Source organism: Schistocerca piceifrons, chromosome 5, assembly GCF_021461385.2.
Source record: "Schistocerca piceifrons isolate TAMUIC-IGC-003096 chromosome 5, iqSchPice1.1, whole genome shotgun sequence".
NCBI lineage: Eukaryota > Metazoa > Arthropoda > Insecta > Orthoptera > Acrididae > Schistocerca > Schistocerca piceifrons.
In genome coordinates, this window is record NC_060142.1 from 181,215,226 (window position 1) to 181,240,612 (window position 25,387).

A 25,387-nucleotide genomic window follows, 5' to 3' on the forward strand; every position below is an offset into this window, starting at 1 on the left:
CAACTATGCCATTCACTCATTTCCATTTCACTTATATTAAATGTCACACTTTTGTCTAGGAATTAAAGATAACGCGTAGAGAATAAAGCTGTAATTGTACTTACGACAACTGATAAAAAATTAACCAATATTAAAATACAGAGATTAGAAGGTGGTTGGAGGGGTATAGTATTAGAACTGGCACACCTAAAATAATGTACATAAGCTCTTCTGTGGTCCTATGTAAATAAAATTTTATAGCATATGAAAATGAGAGAATGTCAAAACATGTACAGCGATTTTGGAAATTATAGTAAGTATGATCAATACATCTGAAATCTATTAAAATGTATGAAAATGGCTGCTTCCTCTCACAGCATTTTCTTGCAAACTGCAGCAGTTATATTTCATTCTTTTGGCATATAATGAGAGCATCCATCAGTCGATGCTCAAATCTGCAGCTCCCCTGGGTATGTTACTACTTACCTAGATTTGTTTCATTCAGGGTTACTGGTCCACTGTTTCTCATGTTAAGTGACTTAAAAGATATTAAATAAAAACATCCCTTGCGTAATTTTCGTTTATTATCATCCAGTGCAAAATTAAATCATATCGCCACGCGGGGTAGCTGTGCGGTATATGGCGCCTTGTCACGGTCCGCACTGCTTCCCCCGTCGGATGTTCGAGTGCTCCATCGGGCATGGATGTGTGTGTTGTCCTTAGCGTAAGTTAGTTTAAGTTAGATTAAGCAGTGTGAAAGTTTAGCCACCGATGACCTGAACAGTTTGATCCCATAAGGTCTTACCACAAATTTCCAATCTCTGCAATAAAACATATCGGCCCAGTTCAGTATGGTGCCGTCACTGTCGCCACAGTATTGGTAGAAGGGGGAAGGGAGGAAACTAAATGATACTTCCAGATTTCAGAGAGGATGTAAAGTTTATTTCACTGTTTACAGTGTCGAGTCAAATTTATGAAGAACTTGGCAGTAGTAGCACACTTCGCCGTAGAAGGCTGATCGCCTGCGGTCTGGATGTAAGCACTGACTCATTTGGGCAGGGTGTCAAAAAGACGTTGTGCCCTTTTCTGAGGCAAACTGGCCAACATCCGTTGTATCTGGCCCTTGGATAATGCCAGTGGGACGGAGTAGACGTTCGAGCTGGTCATCCTCATGTTCTGTCAGGGACAGATCTGGGGATCTTTCTTGTCACGGAAATACCACAACTTCACGCAGATAGTTCATGGAGAAATGTGCGTAGTGTGGACGAGCGTTGTCCTATTGCAGAAAGGCACCACGGTACTGTTGCATCAGAAGTAACACTTGTGGACGCAACATCCCCATGACGTACCATTGTGCCTTTAGGTTTTCCTCGATCACTACCAGCCATTACGTAAAGTTCCAGCCATTACCTAAGGTACCAGCCATATCAGGACGCCAGGAGTAACATCACTACTCGAACCACTGCCGTTGGTGTTGCGGTGTTAAAGGCAGCCTAACATCAGAAGGTAATTCCCTAGTCTCCGAACAATGCCATGGAATGGCACAGAAAACTGCAGGTTGTTCGTTACTTGTCTTCGGATATATTAAGCATGTGTGAAGGAATTGAGATGTGCTTCGTGCACAGTAGACGACGGCATTGGTCTGATGTGGTTGACTGTAATCTTCATGACGATTATGTGTGCCCTCACGTCCCCACACAGCCCAACAACAGGCCATTCTCACATCGTAACCTCCCTCCCCTGCCCCTCGAAATCTGAATGCTGCACAACTTGACCAGCTGGAAAAAGGAGACTCCCTCAACGAGGTCCTTTTCAAACTCTGTGAGGTGCTGATAATGTGATAATGCTGTCTCATCTCCACGCCGTCCACATTGATCACTCAGCATCTGGCACTATTCGCGACCCTTATCTATCCTGCCAGGCCTGATAATAACGCTAAACACGAGCGACGGTTATCCGCTCTTCTGGCAGTTCTGTCTCCCAGAGAACTGCCAGTCTTATCATTTACATTCCTACAGATATTGTGTACGTTTTCGAACTGTATCAGACAACATAATGGCTATAACGGGTATAAATACACATACTTCTATTGGCAACTGATGACGGTGAACTGTAAAACATTAAATTAGTATTTACCTCATTTGTTATTACAAGCCGCTTGATTGTATGTTGTGGTGTACCTCCAAGTACATCTGGCAAGAGCAAGCCGTTAATGCTGGGTCGTACGTCAGATGTTGAAGTGTTGATGCGAGGAGGCGAAACGGTTACTCTATACTAACTGGGGTGGTCCGCTTAGTGGTTCCATTACGACCGAACACAAATGTCAAGTCGTATAGTAGGTGATGTGTGTTTGGAGGGGGGGGGGGGGGGGAGGGAGAAGATGCCACTCAAAAATTTCTGCGCTTATATCCTTTGTACCCAGTATACCGGTATATACAGCGCATTTTCCCTGGTGTTTCAGCATATATATGTGATTTCGTATTTGTATTGTGTAGCTGGAGTCAGCCGAAACCAGTAGTGCTCATCACGCCTTTCATGAGACGCCCATTGTCGATGAAAAGCGTCCGTTTGTTTCCCATTACGAACAAAATGCTTTTTAAACAAGAATTTTACAGGGTGACAGTTATTGAACTATATGACATAAAATCATCATAATTTCTAAACCGTTGCATGAGGACATTCAAACCGTATGGTAGCTCGCACGGCGAGATGGAACTTAATATGCATATTATGGTTTGGTGTAGCGACGAAGCCCACTTTCATTTGGATGAGTTCGTCAATAAGCAGAATTGGCGCATTTGGGAGACTGAGGGTCCGCGTTTCGCGATAGAGAAGTCTCTTCACACTCGACGGGTGACTGTGTGGTGTCCAACGCCCAGTCACGGAATAATCAGTGCGGTATTCCTTGATGGCACGGTGACTACCGAACGGTACGTGAAGGTTTTGGAGGATGATTTCATCATTACCATTCTCCAAAGCAATCCGATTTAGACTAGATGTGCATCATGCGAGACGGAGCTCGATCCCGTGGAAGCAGGAGAGTGTTGATGTCCTGGGGGAGCACTTTAGGGACCGCATTATCGCTCTGGGGCCACTGGCATAGGTAACCTTATTTCCCCGATCCGAACACAAGCGACTCCTTTTTGTTGGGCTATATTAAAGGCAAATTGTACAGTCATAACCCCAAAAACATTGCTGAGCTGAAAACAGCTTTTCAGGATGTTATCGAAAGCATCGATTTTCCCTTCACTTCAGCGGGTCAAGCGGAATTTCGCTATTCGTCTACGCCACATCATCGCCAACAATGGCAGGCATATCGAACATGTAACAGCCTAAATCTCAGTATCTGTAGTGTGGTACACATGCTAAATAAAGTGCGTGCACGCCGTAGTTTGTAACTAATTTACGTTTTTTCTTTTTTTTCATACAGTTCAATGATTGTCATCCTGAACGCGCCTGTGCGACAGAGAGGTCACATGTTAGTCCAGGGCGACGTATGTTTTTTATCGATATATGTTAACAGGAGTCTTAAAACTCGAAGAATAACCACGGTGATTGCTTCCGCCAAGCATGCAGCGCTACTGGAATACTGATTATATTCTTCATCTTTTACTGTCTGTATTAAGACTTATCGATAAAAAGAATATATTTTTTTAATTTCATTCTATTATTCTAAAATAATTCTATTATTTTAATAATTTAACAATAGAATAAGAAGAAATTTCCGATTTAAAAATAATTTTGTTTGTAGTGGGAAGTAAAAAGAGGCATTCTGCTGACAATGGTCGTCGCATGAGAGACGTGGCGAGCAGTAGCTGATCGGGGTCACTCCAACTTGCATAATGCAAAAACTAAATTGCAAATATGTGCCAAGATACCAGAGAAACTGTGCCCAGGAACTCTCTGGAGAGACACCTGGTATGACCTAAAAGATGACTAGACATTTTTTCTATGAAAATGATCAATCTTTGATGTCCTGCTGGACACCGTTTGACCAAGAGGTCGTCATTACCGATTATAATTTGGCCCTTTAAGAAGATTTAGAGAAAATTTTCGTTACTGGAATCAGATTCTTTGGGAGAAGGCTGCAGGTATGCGGGTGTCCACGGATGTAGCACCTAATGTACTATACTGTTGCTACGAGGGGCCGTTGGTGCGTCCGTGACCTCTCAGGCTGAGACAATGGAGGTACTGATATCAAGGGAGGACACTTTGTACGATCAAATTAAATTAACGCAGTGTAGACGGATCAGCCTCTGTCAAAGCAGAATGATGATGTGGATATCGTATCTGCTAATGAAGAGATGGCACAGGAGAGGAATTCGTGGTGGGCCGCATCAAACCAGTCAGAAAACTGAGAACTGAAGGCGTGTGCGTTAACAACAAATCGAAACTGCATGGCGGATTAACGACGAGGGCCGGTGTGTCAGCCAGCCTGAATGTGGTTTTTAGGCGGTTTTACACATGTGCCTGGGTGAATACCGTGTCCTGCCTCAATTACACCATTCACAAACACGAAGCAAATTTTATGTGATTGCAGGCTTTATCGACGAATTTCATATATGAAGTTTTCTCAGTAATCAAAGAGTCCATAGAAATACGGTTACACGACAACCTAATCAACCGCGTCAGTGGCTACCATCTCAGCACAGTCTGGGAGCCTTCAATCATGGAAATCAGAGAAGAACGTTCCGTTAGGGCCACGGACGGAGCAGACAGAGACGGACGCCGGGACACGAACCCCGCACACACGTCCCCCCCCCCCCCCCCCCTCCACCACCACCAGCGGCCGCTCCAGGCGCATCGGGAGTTTCCGCTGGCGCTTGATTGGCCGGCGGCGGGAAGCGGAGAGCTGTCCAGCAGAGATATTAGCCCGCGACCGACGATATCCCGACATCCCCATAGACGATCTGCACGCCGCAGCTGAAATCCCATTCCTGAGAGAGCGTTTCCAAGATCTGGCAAGGACTTTCTACGAACGTTCTTCCAGATCGGGAAACGCACTCATCCACTCCCTAGGTCGGCATGACATGCCCCGCGACAAGCACAAGCGCCGCGTGACGATCTTCGACGATTAAGTCGAAGAGAAAATCCCAACACCCAATCCCTTAATCCTGTTCCTTCCTATATAACACCAATCATCTCGCCTATCTCAGGCAAGTACCGGACACAAACAGAACAATCATATCACAGACACCAAAAAACTACAGAAATAATCACACATACACACGTATACAAGGGAGAAAAAGCCGAAAAACTCCCCCTCACACTTCCCCAAAGAGGGGAAAGTAAAAGATGAGAGCAGCGATATCCCGACATTTCGCCTGAAGATGATGGAGACGCATTCCGTCGAAACGTTGCTACGAGACGACGATGCTTCTCGGCTGACAACCTGTGAAGACTTCATATAAGAAGCAAATTACTCGATATAGGTTCCGCCTTTTAAGCTAAACACGTTTTTCATGTTTACCAAACATGTTTCGGCACCTCTGCGCCATCGGATGTTTTTGTTTATTGAAAAACTGTAAAAAGTGAAGCCTATTTTAGGTTGTGGCTGATCTAACAAACTGTTTGCACTCTTTCACATGGTTAACACTACACGCAGATAGTGGGGGGTACACGTGTTCCATCCCATAGTGTACTGGATTGGTGTCGGGAAGATTATCGGGCCACTTTCTAACTTCCACATCCGTTAATAGCTATGCGGACTACGCGTAGGGAGGGACAAGCGAAGAAGAAGGAGATTGCATGTACATAGCAAGATACTCTGTCGTTAACTTAGAGCCGTAAGAACCCCCTTAGCGGTCCTCTGGTTGCTCGGTGGACCCCATTTTACAACTACCACCAGGGGACAGTACTGAGAACAGAGCGTGGGTCATACATGTGGTGGTCAAATACGTCTACCACCCTGCTTCGTGGCAGTTAAGAAGCAGGACGCTTAATTTAATTTTGTGTACATACCCGTGGCAGGAGACGAACTCGTGACTACTTTGGTACCAATAACTCTACGAGTTGGAACGTGAGTTTTTACGTTATGGGCACCATAAAACTCTGCTGCTGAGGTAGGGGGAACGAGGGCGCAGTCATGTTTTCGGAGCTTTCCAATTCCGCCGCCCGCGAGCCGCCGCTGAAGATGGCACATCTGCGCTACATCCTCCCATTGCTACATTCTTGGCTGTCGGGCTTTCTCATTCTCGGTGACGGAACAAAGGAAGAGAGTGAAGTATATTTTCCACAGGAATCTGCCGGGGCGGTCTCAGGGGTGAAGCGCCGTAAGATATCAAGGGTGGAAGTCTGGCAGAAGTCGACTCGGGCAGGGCGAGCTGGCGGCCTCGGCGGCACTATTTGCCGAAAACTTGGCCTTCCCGGGGGACTGGCGGTGGCGGCGGCGGCGGTGGAGGTGGCGGCGGCGCCGCAGGCCGGAGGAGGGGTGAGGGGCGGCTCAGCTTTCGACATGACGGCCTCACACGACCGGGACCACCTTCTTCCAACGTCGCTAGCAGTGCCGCGCTTGCCATCGGGGTGGCGGCGAACTCCGTTTATCAGGACACAACATGTGACGCTATTTTTCCTTTAATTATCCAGTATTTATAGAAGCTGTTCTTCTACCGAGATCTAAGCAGGTGTACAGGCAGAACATTAATTGCATCAAAAACATTTTGGCCGATGATTAGGTACAGTTTCTACACTACTGGCCATTAAAATTGCTAAACCACGAAGATGACGTCGTAAGGACGTGAAATTTAACCGACAGGAAGAAGATGCTGTGATATGCAAATGATTAGCTTTTCAGAGCATTCACACAAGGCTGGCGGCGGTGGCGACAGCTACAACGTACTGACATCAGGAAAGTTTCCAACCGATTTCTCATACACAAACAGCAGTCGACCGGCGTTGCCTGGTGAATCGTTGTTGTGACGCATCGTTTAAGGAGGAGAAATGCGTACCATCACGTTTCCGACTTTTATAAAGTTCGGATTGTGGCCTATCGCGATTGCAGTTTATCGTATCGCAACATTGCTCCTTGCGTTGGTCGAGATCCAATGACTGTTTGCAGAATATGGAAACGGCGGGTTCAGGAGGGTAATACGGAACACCGTGCTGGATCCCAACGGCCTCGTATCACTATCATTTTATCCGCATGGCTATAACGGATCCTGCTGCCACGTCTCGATCATTCAGTCAACAGATGAGGACGTTTGAAAAGCAACAACCATCCGCACGAACAGATCGACGACGTTTGCAGCAGCATGGACTATCAGCTCGGCGACCATGGCTGCGGTTACCCTTGACGCTGCATCACAGACAGGAGCGCCGGCGATGGTGTGCTCAACGACGAACCTGGGTGCACGAATGGCAAAACGTCATTTTTTCGGATAAATCCAGGTTCTGTTTATAGCATCATGATGGTCGCATCCGTGTTTGTTGACATCGCGGTGAACGCACATTGGAAGCGTGTATTCGTTATCGCCATACTGGAGCATCACCCGGCGTGATGGTATGGGGTGCCATTGCTTACACGTCTCGGTCACCTCTTGTTCGCATTGACGGCACTTTGAACAGTCGACGCTACATTTCAGATGTGTTATGACCCGTGGCTCTACCCATCATCCGATCCCTGTGAAACCCTACATTTCAGCAGGATAATGTACGACCGCATGTTGCAGGTCCTGTACGGGTCTTTCCGGATACAGAAAATGTTCGACTGCTGCCCTGGCCAGCACATTCTGCAGATCTCTCACCAATTGAAAACGTCTGATCAATGGCGGCCGAGCAACTGGCTCTTCACAATACGCCAGTTACTACTCTTGATGAACTGTGGTATCGTGTTGAAGCTGCATGGGCGGTTGTACCTGTACACGCCATTCAAGCTGTGTTTGACTCAGTGCCCAGGCGTATCAAGGCCGCTATTACGGCCAGAGGTGGTTGTTCTGGGTACTGATTTGTCAGGATCTATGCACCCAAATTGCGTTAAAATGTAATCACATGTCAGTTCTAGTATAATATATTTGTTCAATGAATACCCGTTTATCATTCGCATTTCTTCTTGGTGTAGCAATTTTAATGCCCAGTGATGTATTTTGGAGTAGGAAACCCATAGTCTCTCGTGGTCCAGAACAGAGGATTACCATTCCGTTTGATTGTTAACCCACTTCTCTTTATATACGAGGGTGAGTCAAATGAAAACCTTAAATTTGTATTAACAAATCGAACTTTCGCGCTGTTGTCCTGTAAGTTGGTAAGCGTGCTACAAACAACTTGCAGAATGGCCTGTAATTGGCAGCATCGTGGAGATGCACACATACCGTCGCAGTATCGGTATAAAGATGGCCGCCGCACTTGCGACTTGAACTGGGGAAGAACAGCATTCTGTTATTCGGTTTTTGCGTAGTGCATGTGTGAAACCTATTGAAATTCATCGACGAATGAAGATTCAGTACGGTGATGCATGTTTGTCACAGCAGTAAGTCTACGATTGGAGTAGGAAGTTCGCAAATGGTGTGCATTTAGTGGAAGATGCTCATCGTCCAGGTCAGGCACAACGAGTTGTGACTCCACAGAACAATGCAGCAGTTCAAGCCATAGTGAAGGAAAACCGCCGAGTGACACTGAATGACATTGCAGCATGTTTACAGATTAGTCATGAGTCAGCACACCGCATTGTGCATGATCCGCTCCAGTTTCACGAAGTGTCTGCAAGATGGGTGCCACGGCTACTGAATCCTGAAATGAGAGAACGACGTGTTGATGCTTGCGAAGAACTTCTTCGGAACTTTGAACGAGATGGTGGTGGCTTCCTTTCAAGAATCGTTACTGGGGACTAAACCTGGGTTCACTTCCACCAACCGGAAACGAAGAGAGCGAGCAACCCAGATCTTTCCCCAAGTGATTTCCATATGTTTGGACCACTCAAAGACGCAATGGGAGGAAAGAAGTTCCGTTCTGACGAAGAGGTACTCCACGCGGTGCATGAGTGGTTAAGCGGACTACCAAAAGAATTTTTTTCTAAAGGAATTTATGCAGTTTGTTAGCGCTGGAGGACTTCCATTGAGCATGGGGCAGATTATGTTGAAAAGTGATACAGCTTTGTGCCACTTCTGCACAATAAATAATATTTAAAAAAATATTTAAGGTTATCATCTGACTCACCCTCGTAGTATATAGCCGTCAATTTATTTACACAATAGCGAAACATAGACGATATGTGTTTGTCCATTGTTTGGAAAGAAAAGTATTCCATTCACTGCTTTAGAATTATTTAAATAAAACAATACAGATTACATGAAGTTACATAAATTTCGTTTGGTAACTGATTTTGGTCTTTTATAAGACTACCATCACACAGTTTTGTGTTCTTTGGTGACAGCAGAAGCCTGTGGCGTGGAGCAGGCCGCTCGATAAAACAGTCCAGATTGCATGTGTTGTCTATACTCCGTCTGGTGAACAGTCATATTTTGTAAAACTGTTACTGCTGTGGAGTTGTGTTCCACACGCAACCGGCTCCTGATATCACTAAGGAGTAAAAAAATTATCTTATGATGTCTTACAAAAGACTGAAACTGGTCACCAAACGAATCATATACAACTCATATGTGATCAAGATTGTTTTACTGAAGTAATTTTAATATAATTTTGTTGATCGCTGTTTTCCTGACGACAATGTTCCGAACAATTCTTCATGCTACTTGCTTTTGACAATACTAATGACCAGTTTACTATTAGCTATTTAGCTTAAATTGAGCAAGTCTTACCCCAGTCTCGGGGTTTGTTTTTCCGGCAGCGACAGATGTATGTTAACAGTGTTACACACCAGCAGTATGAGTAGTAAGCTGACTGATGAAGAACTGCCCAATCTTGTGTTTGGGTTCAATGGAAGAGCGCACGCCTGAACAATATTGGGCACTACTGGGGTAGGCACTAATTGTTTCGGAAATTAATTAAGATTGCAGCCTAACGAAAACATGCGCTAGCGCTCTGCTTATTCCCTCCTCTGTGTTGCTACAAATTACGCACGCCTATAAAAATTCGTACGTTGCAGAGTGCACGGGGTAGTTGTAGTTGTATCCTACGACGTCAACGTAGTTCACTCAAAAGATCCTGCAAGAATGGGACCAACGACTGATAAAGGTGATGTCGCCCCCAGTGCAGAAGCATCACGTAGGTCGTGGTGTCCGCCTCTCTAGCTGTCAGCCTGTAATAAAAGTTACTAATGAGCGGTCTAAGGCTCTGTAACTACCGGAGGGGCAGCCCAAGTTAAAGCTCAGGTACGCCAACACATTTACTTAACCGAAATAAATTAGCGGACAAAGCTGTAAACGGCATACACCCGATGTAATAAGTGTTAGACAACAGAGGCAGACGTTAGATTGTTCACAGTTAACAGTGTTGATATACACTCCTGGAAATTGAAATAAGAAGACCGTGAATTCATTGTCCCAGGAAGGGGAAACTTTATTGACACATTCCTGGGGTCAGATACATCACATGATCTCACTGACAGAACCACAGGCACATAGACACAGGCAACAGAGCATGCACAATGTCGGCACTAGTACAGTGTATATCCACCTTTCGCAGCAATGCAGGCTGCTATTCTCCCATGGAGACGATCGTAGAGATGCTGGATGTAGTCCTGTGGAACGGCTTGCCATGGCATTTCCACCTGGCGCCTCAGTTGGACCAGCGTTCGTGCTGGACGTGCAGACCGCGTGAGACGACGCTTCATCCAGTCCCAAACATGCTCAATGGGGGACAGATCCGGAGATCTTGCTGGCCAGGGTAGTTGACTTACACCTTCTAGAGCACGTTGGGTGGCACAGGATACATGCGGACGTGCATTGTCCTGTTGGAACAGCAAGTTCCCTTGCCGGTCTAGGAATGGTAGAACGATGGGTTCGATGACGGTTTGGATGTACCGTGCACTATTCAGTGTCCCCTCGACGTTCACCAGTGGTGTACGGCCAGTGTAGGAGATCGCTCCCCACGCCATGATGCCGGGTGATGGCCCTGTGTGCCTCGGTCGTATGCAGTCCTGATTGTGGCGCTCACCTGCACGGCGCCAAACTCGCATACGACCATCATTGGCATCGCTGAAGACGACACGTCTCCATTCGTCCCTCCATTCACGCCTGTCGCGACACCACTGGAGGCGGGCTGCACGATGTTGGGGCGTGAGCGGAAGACGGCCTAACGGTGTGCGGGACCGTAGCCCAGCTTCATGGAGACGGTTGCGAATGGTCCTCGCCGATACCCCAGGAGCAACAGTGTCCCTAATTTGCTGGGAAGTGGCGGTGCGGTCCCCTACGGCACTGCGTAGGATCCTACGGTCTTGGCGTGCATCCGAGCGTCGCTGCGGTCCGGTCTCAGGTCGACGGGCACGTGCACCTTCCGCCGACCACTGGCGACAACATCGATGTACTGTGGAGACCTCACGCCCCACGTGTGGAGCAATTCGGCGGTACGTCCACCCGGCCTCCCGCATGCCCACTATACGCCCTCGCTCAAAGTCCGTCAACTGCACATACGGTTCACGTCCACGCTGTCGCGGCATGCTACCAGTGTTAAAGACTGCGACGGAACTCCGTATGCCACGGCAAACTGGCTGACACTGACGGCGGCGGTGCACAAATGCTGCGCAGCTAGCGCCATTCGACGGCCAACACCGCGGTTCCTGGTGTGTCTGCTGTGCCGTGCGTGTGATCATTGCTTGTACAGCCCTCTCGCAGTGTCCGGAGCAAGTATGGTGAGTCTGACACACCGGTGTCAATGTGTTCTTTTTTCCATTTCCGGGAGTGTACGTTGAAAAGAAAAAGAAACCGGTACACCTGTAGGTACACGTGTATGGCCACCGCGAGCACGCAAAGGTGCTGCAACACGACGTGGCTTTGACTCGCCTGACTTCTGAAGCAATGCTGGAGGGAATTGACACCATGAATCCTGCAGGGCTGTCCATAAATCATTAACAGTACGAGGTAGGTGAACATCTCTTGTGAACAGGCATCCCATATTTGTTCAATAATGTTCATGTCTGGGGGGTTTGGTGTTTAAACTGAGAAGAGTTTTCCTGGAGCCACTCTGTAGCAATTGTAGACGTGCGGGGTGTCGCATTGTAGTGCTGAAATGGCCCAAGTCCATCGGAATGCACAATGAACATGAATGAAGGTGATCAAACAGGATTCTTACGTACGTGTCATCTGCCAGAGTTGTATCTAGACGTATCAGGTGTCCCATATTACTCCACCTGCACACCCCACACACCATTACGGAACCTCCACCAGCTTGAACAGTCCCCTGCTGACATGCACGATCCATGGATGCATGAGGATGTCTCCATACTCGTATACTTCCATCCGCTCGATACAATTAGAAACGAGACATTTCCGACCAGGCAACATGTTTCTAGTCATCAACAGTCCGATGTCGTCGTTGATGTGTCCAGGAGAGGCGTAAAGCTTTGAGTCGTGCAGTCATCAAGGGTACACGAGTGGCCCATATCGATGATGTTTCGTTGAATGTTTCGCACCCCACTTGTTGATGGCCCAGCATCGAAATCCGCAGCAATTTTCGGAAGGATTGTACTTCTGTCACGTTGAAGGATTGTCTTCAGTCGTCGTTGGTCCCATTCTTGCAGGATCTTTTTCCGGGCGCAGCGATGTCGGAGATCTGATGTTTTACCGGATTTCTGAAATTCACGGTACACTCGTGAAACGGTCTTACGGGAAAATCCTCATTTCATCGCTACCTCGGAGATGCTGTCGGGCGCCGACTATAGCACTGCGTTCTAACTCAATTAGATCTTCACAACCTGGCATTGTAGCAGCAGTAACTGATCTAACAACTGCGCCACACACTCACTGTCTTATATAGGGGTTGCCGACCACAGCGCTGTACTCTACCTGTTTACATATCCCTGTAGTTGAACACGGATGCCTGTACCAGTTTCTCTGGCACTTCAGTTTAGTTCACAAGACTTTATATGTGACACAGAACTAAATTACGCCTACCCGAAATATGCTCTGCGTTATTCACAAAGTATTTACATACTTGGTGATTAAATAAGATCTTAAGCGTGCGGCAATGGCTATACCGAAACGCATGGCCGCTGCTAAGCGGGCACTCAGCTGTTGACTTACCACTCTGGACTCCAACTATCACATCCGAAACACATCTTTGGCTCTACTTGTTTTTCCATGCCAAAGATGCACGAGTGCTCCCTCTGCACTGCCTCATAACAATATTGTTATTAAAATAATGAAATGAAAAAATTAATATTATGTATGCCTTTTTATTAGTGAGTTGTAACTATCAATTGAATCTGAATATACAGGATGCTCAGTATGAAAAGCTTGTAAGTGTTTTGTAGGGCAAGGTGTGATGAGAAATAATTGTTAAGGAAAATATTCGATGCACTGCGCTGTTTCGGAGTTAATTAACATTGAAGTTAGCTAATCAGGTCGCTGCGCTCGCAAATTAAGCGACCCGCCAGATACAGTTAATGTCAGTTCTTCTGGTAGAGTAGATGACAGTACCAGAAACTGCTCTGCCTTTGACTCGGGTTCGATCCTTATTACCATCCCATGTCGATTATTGGGATCACTTTCTTCTTCGGTTTTAGGGAAACTCAACGAAAAACACATTTCGCGACACACGTCTCTGCAGGGTCGCTTTAATTTGCGCGTGCAACGGCCTGCTTGGGTGACGTCAATGCTAATTAACTCGGAAACGGCGCAAAGCTTCGGATTTTTTCTTAACAATTATTTCTCAGCACAGCCTACTCTGCAACACCCCTACAAGCTTTTCAGATTGTCTGACCAGCTTATTTTTATGGTAATAAATGTGTTCTCCATACCTCTTTCTCCATCACTATCATCATCAGTTAAAATCAATCTTTCTAATAACGCAGCGACACAAGATATTGAACGCCACATCTCCCTAGAGCCAATAACGTTACAACTGTAACGATGGCGCTATGCTGAAATGTTCAGGCAGAGACGGTAAGCACATCACAACACATTTACTTGTACTACATCATCTACATCTACACGGATACTCCGCAAATCACATTTAAGTGCCTGACACAGGGTTCATCGAACCACCTTCAGAATTCTCTATTATTCCAATCTCGTATAGCGCGCGGAAAGAATGAACACCTATATCTTTCCGTACTAACTCTGATTTCTCTTATTTTATCGTGGTGATCGTTTCTCCCTATGTAGGTCGGTGTCAACAAAATATTTTCGCACTTGGAGGGGAAAGTTGGTGATTGGAATTTCGTGAGAAGATTCCGTCGCAAGGAAAACGACCTTTCTTTTAATGATGTCCTGCCCAAATCCTGTATCATTTCTATAACACTCTCTCCCATATTTCGCGATAATACAAAACGTGCTGCCTTTCTTTGAACTTTTTCGATGTACTTCGTCAGTCCTATCTGGTAAGGATCCCACACCGCACAGAAGTATTCTAAAAGACGACGGACAGTCTCCTTAGTAGGTCTGTTACATTTTCTAAGTGTCCTGCCATTCAAACGCAGTCATTGGTTAGCCTTCCCCACAACATTTTCTGGGTGTTCCTTCAAATGGTTCAAATGGCTCTGAGCACTATGGGACTTAACATCTGTGGTCATCAGTCCCCTAGAACTTAGAACTACTTAAACCTAACTAACCTATGGACATCACACACATCCATGCCCGAGGCAGGATTCGAACCTGCGACCGTAGCAGTCAAGCGGTTCCGGACTGAGCGCGTGAACCGCGAGACCACCGCGGCCGGCTGTGTTCCTTCCACTTTAAGTTGTTCGTAATTGCAATACCTGCGTATTTAGTTGAATTTAGGGCTTTTAGATTAGACTGATATATTGTGTAACCGAAGTTTAAGAGTTGCTTTTAGCACTCATGTGGATGGCCTCACACTTTTCGTTATTTAGGGTCGACTGCCACTATTAGTACCATTATGATATTTTTTCTAAATAGTTTTGCAGTTTGTTTTGAGCTTCTGATGACTTTATTAGTCGATAAACGACTGCGTCATATACAAACAACCGGAGACGGCTGCTCAGATTGTCTTCCAAATCGTTCATATGGGCCTATAACACTACCTTGGGGAACGCCAGAAATCACTTCTGTTTTACTCGATGACTTTCCGTCAATTACTACGAACTGTGACCTCTCTGCCAGGAAATCACATATCAAGTCACATAACTGAGACGATATTCCATAAGCACGAAATTTCATTACGAACCGCTTGTGTGGTACAGTGTCAAAAGCCTTTCGGAAATCCAGAGATACGGAATCGAGCTGAAATCCCTTGTCAATATCACTCAACTTTTGAAGTTCTTCATCAGTACTGTTGTGTGTCAGAGCTGATGTACATCTAACACTATCAGAAAAACAAAGCAGAGACAGGACCAAGCTGTACTGAAAACATGTTTGAGGGTGACGGGAAAATTGTACGTTATTGCTGTTGTCAACAGAGGGTATCGTGAGAAATTGGAACACGTTTTCTGACAAGTAAGGGACACAGCGCTTACCGTCGGTATTCTCGCTATTGTGTAGGTATTTTTGACTCGATACATTGCTTTTATCTCCCGTTGTCGTTAGATACATCATTTCTTGGATTTCGATATTGTTATAGTATGGAGGCATTCTTCAACTTTTTCATGGTTTATACTACATAATCAATAGTGGCCTAACACTGAAACACATATTAATGTGAAGAAAAAAATTGAAATAAAAATTAAAATCAGTCCATAGTGATGAAAGAGATTGGGAATTGGCTGATAAACATGTTTCGGCTGGAAATGAATACTATTCGTTCCCTTGATATTTCTAGTTTCTGACTGCTGGTATTTATTACTTTACACTTTAAGTGCTATCGCTTTCGAAGCGGAAAGGCTCCATCTTACGGCACATAATGCTGTAATCGGTGAGTCATAATTGATGAATAACAAAGGTGAGATTAGTCACTAAAATATCAGCGGAACAGCTGAGGAGAACACCTCACTTCATACAAAAAAATTTATTCGTCGAACAAATATATTCTTTTTTCACACTCGCTTATCAGGCTTTAGATTTGGCTACGTCTACCCGTCGTTTCGTTTTACCGTCTGCGATGATTAAAAGGCACCTTACACGCGATCGCCAGGCAGAATTAACTCCTGTTGACTCTGCTGAGTTGAAGCTATTTATTCAGCTGGGGAACCACGGAAGTACGGTATAAAGAACTGTGCCAGGAAAGGAGATAGCGGCATTAGGGAAGATAGCTGCATCGTTGTTCTGCATGTCGCAAGAGAAACAGATGAAATGGAAAGGTTCATCAGCTGCTGGATTCTTACCACACAGCCTCGAATAGAAATACGGTAATTCAGTGCTCCCCGCATTCTCAAGCCATGAGAGATTTCACGTTTCGTCTTTTAACAAGGGGGCCGTGAGACCTGTTAATCGAGGATTTCGACGAGTTTTAGATACGTTGTACATGGGCCGTGATTAACTTGTCTGATTGTCTCCTTCTAAGACTTCGCACTGATGAAGAACAAAGATTTGGTAAGGTGTGATCGGGCAAACGTCTCACTGCTGCTTGTCTGTTCTACATCTTAAATTAGAGTGAAATGGGCTAACTGCACATGTAGAACAAAGTAACGACTTCACTGCTTGTACACAGGATCGAATATACTTACTCATACACTAGGATTTCGTACATAACGATCTCGGCACACTTGGTTCTTCAAGAATAACGTTAGTTTCAGATCACCCCAAACGACTGAGGCAATGCCAGATATACATAAAATTTTGTCTGAGACATATTTATCCAGAATTAAATAAAAAATAGTTACACTTCCTCCTTTATATCCAAGGTTTACGGCATGACTCTCATGGTCTTAAGGCAACTGCTCGAATTGGATATGTCCTGCCAAATATTTCCAATTGCAGCTCCGTGCGCCCCATTGCTAGCTCCTGTGCCTCACTCTAAAATGGGTCATAACGTGAAAAGCCCGCTCTTCTTAGGAAGTAACAAACGTTGGAAAGAAACCTCATTTGCAGGACGAACAACAGCTACACTAAACATGCTGAGTGGGTCATCTTCACATTCTTATTAACATAAACATAAACACGAACTATGCCTACAAAAAAATTAAAAATAGTTGCAGTCCTCTGGTTTCAAGCAAAGGTATCGGAGAGTTCAGTTGTAAGACATATACCGGAAAGAGAAGCGACTGATAATCTCGGTTAATACGGACCAGAAACCTTACGGATAACTGGAAAACACGGACATACCGTAACCAACATGTATTTATCAACAACAGCTACTTACTGTATTTATAGGAGACGCTATATGTGACATTTGAAGGCCCACCGCATTATTTACACGCTACTCGCCGGAGCAACTGATCGGAAAATATCGACCGGTAGCTGCTACGGAAAGGGCTAGGCAAACGTATCCATAGTACAATCAAAAATTTCTGGACACGCGTACGTAACGCGGGAATGACCACACGATATTACGAAAGGCAGATCCGTTATATTAAAGGAGGCGGAGAGTATTGTGTTGTCAGTAGAGAAGCAGTCCGCCCAGGGTAGTTGAGTAGTCAGTGCCACAGGATGTCAGTCCTAAGGGCCCGGGTTCGATTCCGGGCTGGGTAGGAGATTTTCTCCGATCAGGGACTGGCTGTGGTGTTGTTCTAACCATCCTCATTTCATCCCCATCGACGCGCAAGTCGCCGAAGTGGTGTCAAATCGAAAGACTTGCACCCGGCGAACGGTCTACCCGACGGGAGGCCCTAGTCACACGACATTTTAGTAGAGAAGCGGAGACAGCAGAATGGGCCGGTCACGAGCGCTCATTGACTTCTAACGTAGAGCAGTCAATGCCGCGCGGGATTAGCCGAGCGGTCTCAGGCACTGCAGTCATGGAATTTCCCGTGTGTTCCCGGCGGAGGTTCGTGTTCTCCCTCTGGCATGGGTGCGTGTGTTTGTCCTTAGGATAATTTAGGTTAAGTAGTGTGTAAGCTTAGGGACTGATGACCTTAGCAGTTAGGTCCCATAAGATTTGACACACATTTGAACTTTTTTTTTTTTTTGAGTAGTCAATGAATGTCATCTGAGTAACAAATCCATCAGAGGCATGTAAGACCTTCTAAATCTGTCAACGTCGACTGTTGATGATGTTTTTGTGAAGTGCAAAAATCACGGTTTAACCAAGACCTGTCGGACATCATGTACAGATGAGAAGCGACCGTTGAGCATTGCAGAGGGAGGTTATAAAAATTCACATGAAACTCGTGAGTTCCGAAGTGCTAGCAGCACACCAACTACCACAAAAACTACGTAGGAAGTTGGAAAGAAAGAGTTTCAGTGGTCGAGCAGCTCGTTGTAAGCCACAGCTGTCCTTAGTCAGTGTAGAGTGATGTTTGAGAGGGTGTAGGCCTACTTGACTTACAATGCGTACCTCTTTGAAGAAAATTGTGCAATATCAACTACAGCCCCCCCCCCCCCCCCCATAGATACGGGGTACAGGGTGTATCGTTATTAATCGCTCAAACGGATACAGCTGAAAGTACATGATACTGTGAGATGTAATAGCACAGCGCATGTCCTCGAGAGCGGCAGACATTCATTTCGAATTCTTTTCCCTAAAAGGGATCTAGAGTTTCTCGAAGAGTATAACCTTATTTCAAGTTTTTCCAATATGTTTCGACAAACACAATAATTTATAGAGGGGTTTTCTGGAACTTTATTGCATGTGCTCCGCAAGTCTGATTTACACAAACTATAGAATTTTGTGTTGTGGTGCCATCAAGCATTGTACATAGCAGCTTTGCATAAAACCACCCTATTCACTTTCCTGTCAGATTTATATCATAGGAATCTGTTGCTAGTTTATTTTACTGTTGTACTGTATCTTAAAATTGTCTGAGACCATTTATAGTGAAAAGATGGAAATTTCGTTTCTGCCTCTTCTAAGTTTATTAACAGCGCTAGCACTTAGTCGTCTTTGAAACTGTCGGTGCTATTAAAATTTAATGCAGAAAGGGGTAGGCTCGTAATAATACCTCATAATGATACGTTGTAAAATGTAAGAACGCAATAAAAGACTCTGAAAGGGGTTATACAGTTCTAAAATTTGGAAAGTCTCACAGAAAGTGACACTTTCTGCACTACTTTACTGTACCAACTTGCTTTGGCCAAAGAAGCATTCACGTAAAAATATCTGCTGACTAGAAACAGTAGGCCGGCCGCTGTGGCCAAGCGCTTCTAGGCGCTTCAGTCCGGAACCACGCTGCTGCTACGGTCGCAGGTTCGAATCCTGCCTCGGGCACGGATGTGTGTGATGTCCTTAGGTTCGTTAAGTTTAAGCAGTTCTAAGCCTAGGGGACTGATGACCTCCGATGTTAAGTCTCATAGTGCTTAGAGCCATTTGAACGAGTTTTAGCAACAGTAATATTGGACTGCAAAGGAATATGATTAAAATTGCGTAAGGAGAGTGGTAGAGTAAGAATGAGACTGATCACACAGACATTTGATAGGTAATATTTGTAGAGGTTGAAGGCTTAAAAAAGGTAAAACGGACATAAAAGTAGCTGATAAAGAGGTTCTGAAGCAGTTGATTGGAAGAAGTCCACATTGAAAAATATACTTCACAGAAAAATGATTTGATAGGCCATATTTTGAGATTTAAGTGGTTAGCAGTTAATTTTGGAACAGTGATCTTGTTGCCCGCCTGTGACAATACAATATTTTTGTGTGTTTCCGCCTTTCCAGTAAGTGTCTGTACCGTTTTCCACATTTTCTTAGCTTTGTTTGATGATTCCATAATAAGTTTGTCATTTTCCTTAATTTTTCTTCCCTTATTACACGACTCAGAGTTAACTTGTATTTTTTGAAGTAGTGATCAAATTCAGGGCTGCTATCTGTTTTTGATAGTACAAAAATTTCTCTTTTCCTTCTACATGATACTTTGATCCCTGAGGTAATCCAAGTTTTGGGTTTGCTGGGGCCTTTACAAATTATTTTCTTTTTTGGATTGCAATACCAGATAAGTTTCGTAATGTTACGCAATTACTGTTTTCTCTAAACCACTGAACGTTTACTAAGAGTGCACCAGACGCGTTTTTTCTTCTTTTTGATGCTTCAGTATTTGAATAAAGTAGCAAAATTTGTAAAAGTCAAATTGCTAAAAGAATTTAGTTCTTACATCATAGAGCAGAGGGGCAGTGGTCATTGGTGATGCCAGCGCGCAATATTCCTACTGCATCTGATACGCTTCTAAGAAGAGCACCACGATATTAGAAGAAAATTGGTTCCTGATGTTTTTATCGTTTAGGAGCCGTAATTTAACACCAGTGTCACTTTTGGGGGGCCTGTATCTGATAGAAGCGAAAGCAGCTGATTCAGAGTCCGGAGACATTGGCCAGATCATACGTACTTTGCGCTTGCTCAAAATAATCTCAGGTAACTGTTAAATAGTACGAAATAATTTCAGCAGAACGAAATCCTTGGATGAACTAGATCTGCAATTGGCACAATGTTGCTCTTTACGATGATCTGCTGAGCTCGCGGTTCCAGATAATTTTTCTGAAACAAATTTTACAAAATCATAATTAATGTCAGCTTAATAATTGCGCCGAGAACTTTTAGTTATAAATGCTAAAAAGAATGTGATCCATTTTTAACATATTTAATTATAACTCATGTCTACATATACTAAGACACACTTATACAAATTATCTGCTCCGTTCCGTGGAGACAAGAGAAGTGGGGAGATTCAGTTACCTGAGAGGAGCTTCGCTCCTTGCTTTTCTAAAACGTGTGAAAATACACCGATTCGTTTCAGCCATAGACGGATTTATGTAATATCGTTGATATGAAATTACGGTTCATGCAAATAGTTCAAATGGCTCTGAGCACTATGGGACTTAACATCTGAGGCCATCGTCCCCTAGAAGTTAGAGAACTACGTAAATCTAACCTAAGGACAGCACACACATTCATGCCCGAGGCAGGATTCGAACCTGCGACCGTAGCGGTCGCGCGGTTCCAGACTGCAGCGTCTAGAACCGCTCGGCCACAGTGGCCGGCTACAGTTCACGCAAGTTTTATTACATTTTTTTTGACAGTTTAAAATATTTCTCTAATAAAAGAACACATTAGCGCAAGAAAAATACTTTGAAATAATTCATACATATTGTTCAAGTAATGCTTTAGCCAGAAGCACAGATATATATTTTGTACATTTTGATATATTTATATAGTATACATATTAATGTGTTTATTACTGGCGAATAATATTGTTATTATGTATACAACGAATGTATAAGAGTGTGTATTATGAAGTGCGAACAACAAATGAAGACTGCGTTTTTTAAAGTTACAGTGAACGGAGGACCTCGCTCTGACGACTGAAAGCAGATTCTAGATTATTCACCACTTCCCGGGAGTACCGTGGTGGCATGTGTTCATTAGACTGAAAGCAGCTTGTAGGTTATTCAAAACTTTCCGACAATACCGCAGTGGCATGTGGTCATTAGGTCGATAACCTTTTCGTTAAAGCAGCATTAACAGACGAAAGCCGCTACTCCTCTCTGGGATAGCAGTTTAGTTTGATGAAACGTGACTGCACGTTCTTCATTTCGGTGCTTCTACCAAGGAATAAATTCTGGTCGCAACAATTAAAACCGACCCGTCCAGATGGCTGTATAACTCTCTAACCGCAAAGCCGGAAATGGGAGCAATTATTCTAGGAGCCTTGTCAGGGGAGTCGCAACTACGAAAAAATATATCTGTGCCAATACGTCTAATGGTTATTAAAATGTACTGTTCTGTATGCGAACCTGCCAGATTGCTCTCTTTCAATTGTTCCTTGAAGCTCCATGCTTCCTTTGGTCACATTCGAGATGATTCTTTCACGTCTTCTGGTCAGTAATGGTGCCAAAGAAAGTACCTCTCAAGTGTTTATTGCGATAGGAAACTGAGTGAAAAAAACCGGTTAGGATTTCAACCGCGCCCTCGAAGTCGAGATTATCAGGACTAGTGCTGAGGAGGAAATCGCTTGCGTCCTTTAGGGGTCAGTCATCCCAGTATTCATATTAATCGATTTAGGCTGCGGACACAAAGGCTCCGGCAACGATCGCAAGACGCCATCGCCAGAGGTCACGCGGAAACATCGACTGGCAGCTTGGTCACGCTGCTTCCGACCTCATTCGTAAGCTTGTGACGGGGTGCGTGCTACAACGCTTCTGTTCTTAGAGACGAGCCACTCATCCCGGTCTTTGCTATTTTGCATGTATTACTGCATGTGCCTCGGGAAGAACGTGACGAAAGCCATACATTCTTTCCTCAGTTACTGGAACAACCTGACCAGTCTCACGAATACATGAGAATGAAGAAAGAAACCTTATATTACGAACTCGAAATGACACTTGGTGACACTAAGAAAAAACCCAGCTTGGAAAAGTGCTTTTTGCAACCTGGCAATAACATAATTCAATTAATCCTTCTTAATTTCTTGAAGAATATAGATGGCTTGCGAACGAGCTCAATTTAAAACTTGCATCCTGCTCATTACACTACCTCACCATTGCCAGATCATCTACTGAGTGGCGCTATAATACAACTGAAGTTAAAACATCGAATGACTTAAATTTTTTGAACAAGGTTCCAGGTGATTTTAACGCAAGTGCAGCTATTCATAGAGGTCCAGTGTGGGTTGTTGTTATCATATGGCAGTGAAACGTGGCAGATACGCTAATTCGTTAATGCGCATCCGATTTACAATGGAAAAAATAGTTCTACAGGAGCAAATCTGGCGTTGTACAAAATCTCGTCAGCGTCTCCAGTGCTGGCATTGAACAAACTGTGTAAGCGGCGGTAAATAACAAAATCAACATTGTACCTTTCGCACTTTTTTGACCTTTCTGCCCGGACGCGTTGCTAATCGATTACGTATGGAAACATTTCTATAGGTCTTTCTTGCATCCAAAACGCCAGATTTGAACCTGGTGGCCAAAATTGGACCTACGTATTAACGCATTAGAATATCTACCTAGATTCCTTCCCACACAATAATTACAGCTCCCGTCGGATCTCTCTGAGCAGCTCTGATTATAACCGTCTGGTTCCTTGTTCAAAAAACTGAAGTTGTTCTACACCTCTTTTTAACTTCAGTTCTAGCAGAGTACCATTCGCTACAGGACGTTACACTAGGCCTGTGAGCTAGTATGATGAGCAGGGTACAGTTTTTAAACTGAATTCGATCGCAAACCATCTGCATCCTTCTATTAATGCAATCAGATCGTATTACGCAAAAAAATGTTCAAATGAGTGTGAATTTCCTAAGGGACCATACTGCTGAGGTCATCGGCCCCTAGACATACACACTACTTACACTAATTTAAACTAACTGATGCTAAGAACAACACACACACCTATGCCCGAGAGTGTACTCGAACCTCTTGTGCTTCAGATATATTTCCCAGATGATAAAGAAATAGTTTTCGAGATCTGAAATGACAATAGAATGACAACAAATGGTTCAAATGGCTCTGAGCACTATGGGACTCAACTGCTGTGGTCATAAGTCCCCTAGAACTTAGAACTACTTAAACCTAACTAACCTAAGGACATCACTCACATCCATGCCCGAGGCAGGATTCGAACCTGCGACCGTAGCGGTTGTGCGGTTCCAGACTGTAGCGCCTTTAACCGCTCGGTCACTCCGGCCGGCAGGATGACAACATTTCATTATAAAAATAACGAAATAATTTTTACAAACTATTTCACAATTTAGCACTTCAAGTTCGCGATAAAGTAGCCATTTCAGACAATGTATTCCGAGATATACGCTGTTATATATTGACCGTCCTCAGGATCCCACAATTTCCGTTTCCCTGTACTAACACTGTGAGTTTATGAATTTCTCACAATCCAACTGTTTTGAATTCCGCCGACCGTTCGCCCAAAGTCTAATGTTCGGGTACCGAAATCGGTTGTACTGGGACAGCACACTTACTGCAGTACTCATTAGATAAATAGACAGGCCACCCGCGGCCGACGTCGCTTGTCGGAGGAAACTCCAACGTCGGTGCCAACAGTGATCACCGCCTTAGGTTGAACACGGCAATTTTAATTCTGGATGGTATGTCGGGGATTTGAAATTCTTTCCTCCGGATTGCGAGTCCACTTTATCAGACAAAGCTGCACTTCACTAACTTTATTAAGAAATTTTTGCAGTTAAATTTGTTGCTTCTGAACGTCAGGCCGTACCGTATTCAGCTTTATTTGTTGTGTATTTTACCACATTTAGTTATCGACCCATTCTGGATTTGGATCATGACTTGAGCTACAAACAGGGGCCCAGCAGGGGTAGCAGGGTGATTAAGACGCAGGACTCGTATTCTGGAGGATGGCTATCCAAATTCAGGTTTTCAGTTGTCTCCCTAAATCGATAAGACAAATGATGCCATGATGGTTCCTTTGAAAAGAAAAGGCCGAATGCCTTCCGGATAATCCCAAAGCTGATTTTTGCTCTGTCTGTAAAGACCTCGTGTCGGCCGGACGATATACCCTAATCTCCCATCCTTCCTTCGATATGAGGTCTATACCGTCTCTGAAATGCCGACGTCTGCGAACACTGTTCACACACCTGTCTACGAAGGGTAGTTGCTGTCCATCTTAGCACAAGGAATGAGATTTGCAAAGACTTTATATCCTGGTATCGACATGTCCACTGTTTACTACCCGTGCCAGCTGCGCAGAGAAATTGCGTTGCAGTGTCACATATTTAGGCACTGTCCAGCAAAGTTCACAAGTGTGTATTTTTCGTCTGTAGCTGTATGAACATCAGTTTGTGACCAATTTGCGTAACGCCTTCGCGATGTGTGTATTTCGCACTTAGAATAGAGAGAAGTTACGTTCTCCGTAGGCATAACTACGAGCTTGTCCCGCACCACTGACAGAACTATTGGTCCAGAATCAGTCTCAGGAAAGTTGGAAGCTGTACCAGATACTGACCGATAGCAAGTGTACCCGGAGCCGATGCATGATAAATCTAAATTCCGTTTCGTTGTTCGTGGGCAACGGCCTTGCCGCAATGGAGACACCGATTCCCGTGAGATCACCGCAGTTAAGCGCTGTCGGTCGTGGTCGGCGCTTAGATATGTGACCATCCAGGCAGCCATGCGCTGTTGCCATTTTTCGGGGTGAACGTAGCCTCGTGATGCCAACTGAGGAGCTACTCGACCGATTAGTAGCGGCTTCGGTCAAGAATACCATCATAACAACCGGGAGAGCGGTGTGCTGACCCCACGCCCCTCCTATCCGCATCCTCCACTGAGGATGACACGGCGGTCGGATGGTCCCGGTAGGCCACTCGTGGCCTGAAGACGTAGTGTTTCGTTGTTCGTATCTAAACTTCTTTT

General features: G+C 44.7%; 1 protein-coding gene across 3 annotated transcripts in view; it reads left to right on the forward strand.

Annotated features, from left to right (window-relative positions):
• Nucleotides 1–25,387, forward strand: part of LOC124797986 (lachesin) — an 871,202-nt gene that overhangs the window by 838,208 nt on the left and 7,607 nt on the right. The window lies entirely within an intron of this gene.